The sequence below is a fragment of the Globicephala melas genome, chromosome 6 (genome assembly GCF_963455315.2).
Source record: "Globicephala melas chromosome 6, mGloMel1.2, whole genome shotgun sequence".
In the NCBI taxonomy this organism is placed as follows: Eukaryota; Metazoa; Chordata; class Mammalia; order Artiodactyla; family Delphinidae; genus Globicephala; species Globicephala melas.
In genome coordinates, this window is record NC_083319.1 from 72,973,114 (window position 1) to 72,985,689 (window position 12,576).

The window sequence follows — 12,576 nt, forward strand, 5'->3', positions numbered from 1 at the left end:
TGTTTATTTTCCAACTGGATAGCTCCTATATGTACTTCAGGCCTTACTTTGGCTGCTAAATTCCAGAAATTCTCTGCTGGCTGCCACCCTCATGAAGCTGGCTTTGTGTGTCCTTGTAATGATCCTATTTTCTGCTTCTATCAGGTTATGATGTAATTTCCATGGTGGTCTTTATCCGTTACTGGAAAGTGTTATCCAAGAGAGCAAGGACTTGGCCTGCAATATTTTATCCCCAGCAAAATACCTGGCACATGGTTAATACTTATTCATTATTTGTTTAATGAAGAAATGAAAATGAAATCAAATATTAAATACAGAGTAATCATGCTAGCATTGAGATATCTCTCTTCCTATTTTTGTAATGCTCAATATTCAGTATAGAGAGATGCTTATAGAGAGATGCTCAAAAGTATTTGTTGAATTATTGAATTTTTAAAAAAATCTAGAACTCATGGATGATGATGCTGATATTTTCCCCTTAATCAGTTAACGAGTCCCTCTGTCTCCCTCCACCTGCCTCACTTGTTTAAGGCTTAATAAGTCCATGTTTTTCCAAGTGAAGTTAGTGGAAGGTATAGAATAATCTCTCTCTCTATTTTTTCCCAGTGAATTTCTATAGTCAGTGTTTTCACCTGAGGGAGATTTCTTTGTGTATCAGAAATAACGTTAACCTGTATGGCCGTTCTGTTCCTTTAATTCTAGATGAAGTGGGGCTCTCGGATCTCCCACAGGAGAAGAGAAGACAAATAGAAGAGGCACAGAAGGTGGACTAGAAGCAGTAGGGAGAGAGTTGAGTGAGAGAATTTAGATGATGATGTGCAAAGATATCCTTTCTTTCCCTGTGATTCCTGATCCTCTCTAACCCCAAAACCAGTCCCTCTTCTAGTAGTGACTCTTGGCTCTTGGCAAAATTTAGATGTTCCCTATGGCCTAGGCCAGTGGTTTACAAAGTGGTTCACAGAGTGACTATAACAAGAGCCAGGTATCTGTAATTTTTTAAAGTTTCCTAAACAGCTCTGATTTGCAGCCACATTTGGGAACCATTGACTGTACAGTCTTCCCTGCATACTGCAGACTGAGTTCTCAGGCAGTGACAGAGATACTCCTGAGATTTTGCACTCAGATCATTTAGCCTACACAATTTATGAATTATTGTAAGTTTATGCCTCTATAAATTTATGGAAGAGAGAATTATATCTTTATCAATCCATATAGAAAATTCAATTAAATAAAACAAACATTATGTGGGAAGTCCTTTAGATTTGTAGTCTTTCTAGTTGCATAGTAGTGTGTATATCTTCTACCTGTCTCCATTTTCTGTTACACAATAAGTGGATTGATATTAGGGGTAATATCTCATTCCTTTTTATCCTCATATCTAGCAGAATGCATGGCACTTAGTAGGTTTCCAACTAAAATTATTTTTAAATGAATGGATTGATAATTTTTCTCCTTATGATCTTTTCCTTCTTTTATACAAGGACTTTAACATGTGTTAGGCTATTTGGACCTTCAGGCAATTGGCAAGTATATAGGAAGGGTTTTTCTGAATTAATTACTCACTCTTCTGAACTTCCACAATGTTCCCTTAACTGAAGTTATTTAAGAATATGGTCCTATCCTCCACTCTGTTTTAAATTTTCAAGGGCAGAAATACATCTTTGTACCCCCCAAAGCACAATGCCTCCTTAATAGGAGAGACTCTATTGAATTGATTCATAATTATTAAAAAATAAGGCAAAAGTGTTTTTGGTGTCAGTCCATACAGTATAATTGTAATCGTTGGTCTCCTATAGACCTGCCATTAGAACAGTTCTTTGTACTCATTATATGCCCTTCCCTCATATTCATGATTATACAGCATTAGTCCTTGGATGGATCACTGAATGCTATAATCATAAATTGGCAATGCGTTTTGCACTCAGTTCTTCATTATGCTTTGATATTGGAAAGAGAGTTTCTTTTAAGTCTGAATGAATTATAGCTGGTGTTTCTCTTTCGCCAAGTCCCACCAACACTCAATTACCCAGGAACTGATTCTATAGTTTTCAGGTTATACAGGCCATTACCTCTTCCCTTCTTACTTCTTGATGTCTATGTTTGCACCATTTCACTGCTCATTAGAGTGTCTGGAAGAAAAAAAAAGTACCTTGAGAAGGCAACGAAGGTGAAACTCAGGTTGGTCATTTTGTACTTGTTAGTAGTCCTGATAGAAAGTTTCATGGGAAATGTGATAAGTAAAAACTAATGGGGTAGAGTCTGGGCTATGCTCTCTATATGTGGGTTTTACTACTTGTTTCTTCTATCATATATCTTGCAACATTTAGAGTTTTCTCAGAGATAAAGTTGTTCAAGGAAACAAAATCTGTCTTCTATTTTTCTCTCATAAAAATAATTTTAAAACATATAGATGTGCTTTCTTTAGTATCAGGCACAGCTGAGTTCATGCTTTTGCTAAGTTACAAAGTACTGTATTTGTGGTAGGAACTACCTGGTTGGTGAGGAGGGGAAGGGCATGGTGAGATAAATAGAGCTACCATTCTTGAAATTTTTATCCAAATATCTGTCTTTTGCTTCAAGAAATTTTATTCCACCTTTGGCTGTCCCTATTGTAACTTAGTCTTTATGTCCCGTTGCAATTACTGTACATAAAATATGTTCTGAAATTTGATTTTGTATACACATAAACAGTATGCTTAAATAGTAGTTTAAAAAATCTATGTACCTTTGTTTTTGTGTTCTGATTGGGGGGAAGGACTTCCTGTATCTCTTTCTCATATTCTGATGTAAATGATCGGCGAGGTGGTAAATTTCTACATGTAGTGAAAATGGGAATTGAACACTGATGGAAGGTATAATTTATGATTCATGGGATGATTTAAGAAGAAATAGTGTGGAAGGTAGTACCTACATTTTTTCTACATAAGATGTGGGAAACAAAAACATGGGGCAAATATTTTTCTTGGTGTTTAGATGCTGGATCACGAAATTGGCTGCTATGCTGTGAAGAAGATTTTCTTTGAATTGTCTTTGCTGTTTAAGTTCATTTTTTCATAATTATACATTATGGTATAAAATTCTTATCGAAAAAGGGAAGTGATCAGAGATCAGAGATCAGAGATCCTAGAAGGCCATCCAACTCATTACTCTAGAAGGGCCACTGGAATTTTACAAGGCCCATACTTCTTGTTAAAAGTCCATGTATATTTTTGTTGTCGCAGATATGCAGGATTGAAACAACAAAATTCTCAAATTATTTTTCAACAACATTTTGGTAATGTACTGCTTAAGTAAAAAGTGGTTTTGCTCTTCTTATCTTTTCCTTTCAAATATTTCAAAACAAGGTCCTCCCAAGACCAAGTTTCTTTTTTATTTTCCTGTTTTTAATTCTGTATTATAATTTGCAATCTGCAGTGCTTATCCTCTTTAAAGATGTGTATTGCATTGCTATTCCTGTTTTAAAAAAAATGTATGCTTGTGTTCCAGTTAGTTTGGGATAATCTGGGTGTGGTCAAACAAGTTATAAGGTAATGAACATGAGGGCTAGAAATTATACAAATGGGTAAGTCATAAAACCAAGTGTCAAACTATTTAAGCCAGGAAACAAAACTCTTGACTTTCTTTTCCTGAGTACCAGGTACTTAGGTGGTACTTGGAGATCTCTTTTAACTCTCTTCCCCTTCCATCATTGGGTCAATGATTTTGCACATCTTAAGCTCCTCCATATCATCCAGTTCTACTCCCATTTGCCTTACCTTGTTTCTGTCCAACAATATTTCCTTTACTACATAATTCACATGAGATTCCCCCACTTAATACCCACAGAGCAATTCAAGCTCTGTTTGATATATTCTCTTGACTACTTCAACCCCAGCTTCTTCAGACCTCCATTTTCTCCTTAAATGATTAAGGCAGTATTCCCAAAGCTGTCCTATAGAGCAGTTGTTCTATGATGCACTCTGATAACGAAAAGGTTCAAGGCTCAGTAAGTTTGTAAATTGCTACATACTTTATATGTCTGACATTTATAACAAATATTAGCATGTTATAAGTTCTGAGATACCCCACAACAATCCCATTAACGTTGTAAACCTTTGTATAATGTTTTTCGAACCATTTTCTCTCTTTTTTCAAAGCATCTGATGATGTCTTTTGTAGACTTTGGAATCTACTAGTTTTGACTTCTGTGAAGAAATTTGGTCAATCATCAAATTGAAGACTTCACATATATATTTTCAAAGATAATGTTTTCCCCTTCTATTAACATAAAAAATGATATCCTTACTACATAGTTAAAAACATAGCAGCTTCAGTTTTCTCCCACTGTTCCTTTTTGGAGAGATAGAAGACTAGAGCACACATAGGTTGGTACTTCTTGTTAAAGAGTGTGGTAATTATTTTGAGAGGAATAAAAAAAAAATCAAAGAATATAATTCATCAGCAAGGGCATGATTCAATCATTTAAACAAAATTCCAAACAAATTTATTAGATGGAGTGAGGAGAATGGACTAGCGTGCAAGTGAAGGAATATGATAGTGATTAACAACAAGGCTATTTTAATAATCCAGGAGAAATGTTTAGGTAGCATGGACTAGGTGATAAGTTGATGTAAATTGAAATAAGTGGACATTTACTAGAGATAAAAGGAACAGGGCAAGGCAGTTAAAGGGGTGATTGAATAAGAGTAAGAGAGATAAAGGTAGGAGAGCTACTATATTTCTGGCTTGAAAAATTAGTTATTATAATTAGAGAAGGACCAGAATTGGAGGAGGTAAGGGATGCAGAAAACCATGGATTAAGTTTTGTCCAGGTTGAATCAGAGTTACCTTGGAGAATTTAGGAGTGGAGTTGTCAAACAGGCAATCGAGTATACTGACCAAAAGAGTGATCTTTGGTAGAGAAAACAGTGAAAACAAGTTGAATTCATGAGACTATAGATTGGCAAATGAAATCAGGGCCAAGTGTGAGGTTATTTAATATTTAGAAGTAAACAAATCTGTTAGTTTTTTCATTTTGTATCTTCATTTTCATTTCAACATTTCAACAACATAAAATTATTGAGCTACACTAACAAACATTTCTCGCTATTAGTGAATAACCTGTGAAGATTTGTATTCAGCTAAGTAGTAATTATCTCCTAAAATATACCAAAATTTTTCTAACTCGGTGATTTTAATGTTTTAATATTTGTTATCAGTACACTCAGCAGAGATGATTGTCATTTCCTGGAAATAAGTTTTCATAAACCCAAACACCTTTGTTCTGTTCTAAATGTATAATGCCCTCTAGCCTATTCAAGGACATAGCTACAGATCTACTCCTCTTGGTTGCCTACATCATCAGTTTTTTCCCTCTCTACTGGATCAGGATATGTGTAGTTTTGCCCTGGGTCAATTTGGCTAACCTGTAACTAAGTTTCCCAGAAACCTCTTCTTGTATAGCTCCAGGTTAGAGTTGGCCAAAAGAGAAATTTGCAGGGGATTTGGAAGGTTTCCCAAACCTTTTTTCTCTGAAGCAGACATTTTTCTCTGAAGGTCATTGGGAACAAATGTGGTGTACTACAGGTGCATAGGTACCAATAGGTTCTAGATTTTCTTTGCTCTCTCTTGTGGTGTGAAACAGACGAAGAGTTTCTGGCAGATTCCAGCTTTCTTCCCTCTCTTCTTGGCATGTTTTCCTGGCTGTCATCCCTACAGACCAATAGTAACGTCAGGCCCAAAATTATTGCATAAGCTGCAAATTTCATGGTGTCCTCCATTAGCTTTATAATGGTCCCACTCTGACACCTGATCATGCTTGGTTTTCCAGATGTCCTCTCAAGCTTCAAATATCTAACCACCTCAGTGTTTCAGGACATCTGGTTAGTAATTTAATTTCATTTATCTGACCTTCCAACTCTGCCTTGTGGTTTTTATAGTTACTTCCTGAGCTTCTTCCACAAATGTGTAAAGTGGTATCAGGTTTCTCCAGAGAAACAGAACCAATATAATAGGATATATATTATACATATATAATATATATATATAATGTATATTAAAATATTATCTATCCTATTAGTTACATTATATGTAAATATGATATTTATAATATGTACATGGGAGTATAATTATACATAGATAAATACGTATCCTATTAGTTTTGCTTCTCTGCCACACATACACGTATATATACACTCACACATATTATATATATAAATTATTGGAATTGGCTCACATGATTATGGAGGCTGAGAAGTCCCATGATCTGCCTTCTGCAAGCTGGAGAACCAGGAAAGTCAGTGATGTAGTTCAGCCTGAGTTCCAAGGCCTGGCAGCCAGGAGCACTGATGTCTGAGAGCAGGAGAATATGGATGTCTCAGCTGAAACAAAGAGAGCAAATTCATTCTTCCTCCACCTTATTGTTCTACTCAGGCGTTCAGCAGATTGGATGATGCCCACCTGCATTGGTGAGGGAAATCTTCTTTACTTAGTCTATCAATCCAAATGCCAATCTCTTGTGGAAATACTCTCATAGACACACCCAGAAATGTTTTACCAGCTGTCTAGGTATCCCTTAGCTCAGTCAAGTTGACACATAAATGGTCGGTGGTCTTATTCTTAAAATCACTTATTCTATAATACTCTTAATGATTTTTGCTTCCCTGTTTGAATCTTGACCGATGCAACATATGATTATTTTGCTCTAATATTAAGGTGGAAAAAACCTCATTCTATCAGTTACCACCACATATCAGTGCTTTCCTTTGGATCACAATTCCTTGAAAGACTTGTCTATAATTGCTTTCTCCAAAATCTTGTTTCTTAACCCACTCCAAACTTTCATCTGTATCTCCACAGAATAACTGAGTAAAGGTACAAAATGGTATCCACATTTATATATCAAATGGTCAATTTGCAGCCCTAGTATTGCTTGAACTGTCAGCAGCATTTGGTAAAGTTGATTACTCCCTCCTCCTTGGGACCGTTTCTTCACTTATTTGCTAGGATATCACACCTTTTTTTTTTTTTTCTCTTACCTTACTGGTTGCTACCCTATGTCTCCTTTGCTGGGTTCTTCTCTTCTCTATACCCTCTTAATATTTGGTATCTTAAGGCTCAATCTTTGGTCCTCTTCTCTGTGGACAGTCATTCCTTTAGTGATCTAATCTTGTCTCATTACTAACTACTTATTGATATGCCAAAATTTGTATATCCAACCAAGAATATCTTAAAATCAAGACTATTATATCTAAGTGCATATTTAACATATTCACTGAGATATTTAATAATATTTTCAAAATCAACATATCCTAAGCTCCTGTTTGTAACTTATTTGTAACCTTTCCCCAAATTCAGCTTTATCTACAGCCTTCCCCATTTCATGTGATGGCAACACCATCCTTCCTGTCATTCTGTCCAAAAACTTGTAGTCCTCCTTATTAATCTCTTTCTCTTACGTTCCAAATTACCAGCAAATTGTGTTGACTAAACCATCAAAATATGTGTGGAATCTGAACACAAACTACATAGGTACTGTCTCTCTGAACCATTATCCATTCACACAAGATCACCAGTACTCCTTCACCTTCTTCAAATATTTACTCAAGTCCAATTTTTTCTCAATAAAACATACTCTGACAAACGTATCTAATATTGTAACCTACCCCTGCCTCCACCCTGACACTCTAAACCTCCCCCGACAACTACTCTACTTTTTCTTTTTATGTAGCATTTATCACTGCTAATACAAAATATAATTTACCTAGTTATTATACTTATTAAGTTCCATTTAAGCAAACTTCATCTGTTTTGGTCATTGGTGTATGATGCCAAGTGCCTAGGATGGTGCCTGGCTTCTGGTAGGCATTCAACAAAAGTGTGCCATGAGATTTTGTTAAAGCCATTCTCAATTACAGCAGCCTATGGATACTAGCCCAAATATTATTTTCCTGGTATGTAAGAGAATACAATCTTTTTTCTAGGATCTTTTGCTTTATGAGTCATCATAAAGCAATCTTCTGTGTAATTTAGGAATGCTTTGATACTGCTTGTTTGCCACTATTATTTATCTTCACCCCAGAAAAATATAGGAGAGTTGAAAATCCCCTCTGAATATGAGAGAGAGCAATTTAGAATGTACAAAGTGTTGAGTTACAGTTTTTCAATGTCACTCATCTTTCATGCTAATGTCTGTTGCAGGTAACCATCATAATTTTTTCTTTAGTTTTTATTCCTTTCATTTTTAAGCTAAAGTACTTTACCATTCCACTCTTCATTGTCAAATTGTGTCTCTCTGGCATTGTAAATACTTTTGATATATAATACACTTTCTTGCCATTCTCTTGCTTGACATTCCAGTAATGGAATGAACCCTCTAGGTTCTGGTTAGCCCACCAGGTTATGACCTCCTTTCAGTGTAAGCACTCTTAATTTTCTTAACCGTATGCCATATACCACATATTTGTGCTTTACCACTTCGGTCAATGCATAACATGTCTCCCAATGTAGAGAAAATTGTGATCTGTGCTATATTAGATCTAGAAAATATATAGCTGTATATTTGAGTTAAATATCTGTGACCTATTTTACCTAAAGCAAAACTAGCTAGGCCATTTTAATGTTTCTAGATTTTTGTATGATAAGAGAAGGGCAATGTAAAAGAGGGAATTGTAGTCATTCAAACTGAAATGACAAAGTGGGAATATTTAGAATGTTTCATAAACATGATTTACATGGCAAGTACTTCCTAAATGATAATTATAAAAATGGGGGTAGAAACTATTACAACAGACCAATCTTGGAGGGTAAGTGTAAAAAAAAAAAAAAAACTAATTGTACTAGACACAGGCCATAATAATTATATATTGGGCTTTTCTTATAGTTTCACGTTTTTAGTGGACCACTTTTTTTCTTTTTTGTCTTAACAATGGCTGGGTTTTTCGTACATTGTATAATTCAGCCATGCCAAGTTACTCTTGGTTCATCCAGTATACCAGGCAGTTTCATGCCAGACATTGTTCTTACTCCCTGAAATATCCTCTCTGACTCTGACCACAGTTGCCCCCACTGTGATATTTTTAAGCACTTATTACTCTTTTTAAACTTAGCTCAAGTGTTGCCTCTCTTTCCTAAATCTTACCTGGATAAATTGACTGCTTTTTCTTTTGAAAATCCAGCGTAATGAATTATACCATAACAGCCACACAAGAGCATGCAACTTATTTATATACACGTTCTTTCCTCCTACTAGACTAAGTCTTTTAAAAAAAATGATACGTTCTTAGCCATCCTAATATGTCTAGAATATCACATACTGAGGATATGTGGTAGTTATGTAATTAATTTTTCAGGCTACTGTAATAATGGCTAAATGGGGAAACTGAAATAATAAGATAAGGAATTAGTTGAACAATTCTGGGTGGCATAGAGCAGACTAGATGTGATCAATATAATTATCTCTGACTTTCATTAAATTATATAAATAAGCAAAAAACGGTAGCAGCGAATTAAACTAAATCAAATGATCTATTTAAAAAGAAGATAGGGGAACCATGTTGTTTCATCACTATGTTCTGAGGTCTGGAAAAACCCAAGGTGCAGAGGAACTATACCTGATAAACTAGGCAAACTTTTAAGTCAATGGAAACTAACTTTGGTTAGAACCAAGATTTCTAGTCCATTATCATTATCATCGGCAGCTCATCTCTTTCTGTATCCATTCAGAGACCAACTTTCCAGAACATAAAGTATAGAAAAGGGCATAGGTGAAAGCTTGTTGGGCATTTGGATGCTTAATCACATGTGGAAAAGCTTCAGAAACAGATGGGACAGAAGAGGCCTGGGATTACGTGTGCTCCGAAAGGTCTTCGTGCTTTCTACTGCGGAGAAATGAAGCAACTGTACCTTACTCTTTAACTTAGTCAGAGAAACTGCCATTTTGAGCAAGAAAAGATCTTATTTTAGTCCTGTGGACCCAGAGTTGATGAATGTTTGTTAGGTTTCACAAACTGCAATAAATTCAGTGTAGAACACCCTGATGTCCCGATGAGAAATGAGATGGGGAAGCTGTTGGAATGTCTCCCACATGGAGAATAAAGTGGACAAATGACACTTCGTGCACACTGTTGCCATCAGACCTCAGACTGATAAAGATTTTGCCCATTCAGAAGGGTGAGGTCAGAGCCCAGGAAAGGAATAGGAAAAAAAATACAGTAACAAGGGAAAGAGAACATTTCCCTGAAGACATAGAGGAAAAAAAAAAGCAAATATCTGAAAATGACTTTTTATGAGAAGCAGATGGAGACTTTAGGAGACATCTGCCTGGTGACATCTAAAATATGGAGTAGACAGGAATCATGGATGAGAAGTGACTTGAGCATCAGTATATAAATCTTCACTCTCTTTTCCAGATCACCATCAAATGAACAGAAGAATATAAAAACAGAAGGAAAATTTAGCATTTTTGATGGAAAATATGGGAGGATGCCATCCATATGCCAGAAAAATCAAGGATAGAACATTAAATGAAGGCAGTGGGGAATTCCTTACAAACGTCTTCCAGAGAAAGTAGTATGGGTTTATAAGAACTAAACAAAGATGATCAAGAAAGAAACAAATACTTCCTTAGTCTGTTATATCAAGGCTATAATTGAAGACATATTTGGAGAGCAACATGTAAGAAATGATTTACTGATACAGAAAAATTGAATTCAGAATCAGGTTGCTTAGGAAAATCAAGAGTAGCCATGTCTGTTTTAAACAGAATGATTGCAGGGTATTTTCATATTTGGAAGGAGTAGTAGTGGGAGACAGCAGTCCCAGAAAGATGGATGGTAACACCATGTGGAATATGGAAAATAGACCCCAGAAAAATAATTTTAAAAGTTAGCTTCTCTCACAGGAGATTCAATAGTGACAATATGACTATTATGGCTCTAAATTAGGCAGGCAGTTAGATTGCAAAAGAGATAATATAAACTTTCATGAAACCAGTTTTCAGCCTGAGATCTAAGAGTTTTAAATAGTTTCCAAGAAAACTCTAAGATGATAAAAGTAAAAGTAGTTTGTAACTACTGGTCTAGAATGTGCCGCCTTTTCAATTACGTGTAAAAGTAAAACAAACCCTAAAAAGAATCTTCCATATAAAAGAAGATAAATGTAACACTGAAGGTAGGGAAAGACAGTAATTTTAAGAAAAGAAATACTGGAGTGAAATATTTTTAAAAATTCATGTAAAGCCCTTATAAAAGTCAAAGGAATATGGGCTCTGAAGAACTCAGACCCAGTAGTTCATTCTGCTACTGTGGGAAAAACACAGTAGCAGAATGAACTACTGAAATAGAAACAATAAAGAACAGAAATTCTGATGAGTTTCATGTGGAAAAGCTTAAGCAGCTTTGATAAGATGCTTATGGAAAGGAATGAAATAAACAGAGGAGAGATTGGAAAAGGACAGTCAATAAAGACCCAAAATATGAATTATTATTTTGAAGAGCAGGCCAAAACAAAATTAACAGAAATAATATAGAAAGATGTACTAAAAGAAAACTTTTCAGAGATTAAAACAAACAAAGCATAAAACCCTTGGCCCTGAATTTGAAAGCAGTCATCATAGGGCAAGCAATATTAATTTTTAAAAAGATACTTAAACTTTGACCTATTTTGCTGAAAAGGGTAGATTTCTGGCTATTAAAAAATCATATTCATCCGGGCAGGAAAAAAAAAAAATCAACCAAGGAAGGAAAATCAGAGTTGCAGATTTGGTCTAATAACAATTTTGAGCTGTGAGTGGTAACAATAATATGTACATAACTAAAGGAATAGGACTATCAGCAGCAACAAAAATATATAATTAAATTGTTATTTACATGTTAAAACATAAGGACATTTATAAACCATCTAAGCCACTTTCTTTAAATGTTTATAGGTACATCATTACCTACTGAAAAACTAAATGAAGATAAAGAATTAGGTTGAATTGTTGCAATTATGGTTTATCTAACCTGTTGCCCATATTACAAATAATTATAATGGAAGAGGAAGATATTATAAAAATAAAATAATACTAATAGTAAATGGTTTAAAAATTCAGTTTATATTCTCTCTTTCTTCCAAAAAAGGAAGGCATAACAGTAGAGAGTAGGGTGGGCAGAATTTAAATATGTGCCCTTCATCTTTTGGTTATATTCTGGTAAATCTGAAGTGGGTGCTTTATTGTTGATGGTGACAATTGGAAATGTACACAGTCAAGTATTTTAAAATATTGTTGGTAGATATTTTTAGAATTAAGGATAAGATATATACATTTTATATTAGTAGAGTGAAATGTGGGGCACCCTCCATAATCCTGTGTAGCAGATACTGTATGCCCCGTATTCCCCTGCCCTACTGCTGGGTTCACCTTGTCTGCAGTGGGTAGTCCCCACACATACAGCTTTCCACCCCAATTACCCCTGTGGTGTCTCTTCAGTGGAACAATTCTGAGGTCCTTCTGTATGTTCCTCAGAGGATTTTCAGTGGCATTGAGCCTCATTTGCTGACACAGGTACTGCCTGAATTCATGTAACTCTTATTGCCTTAAAAAAAAAATTGTCCCCA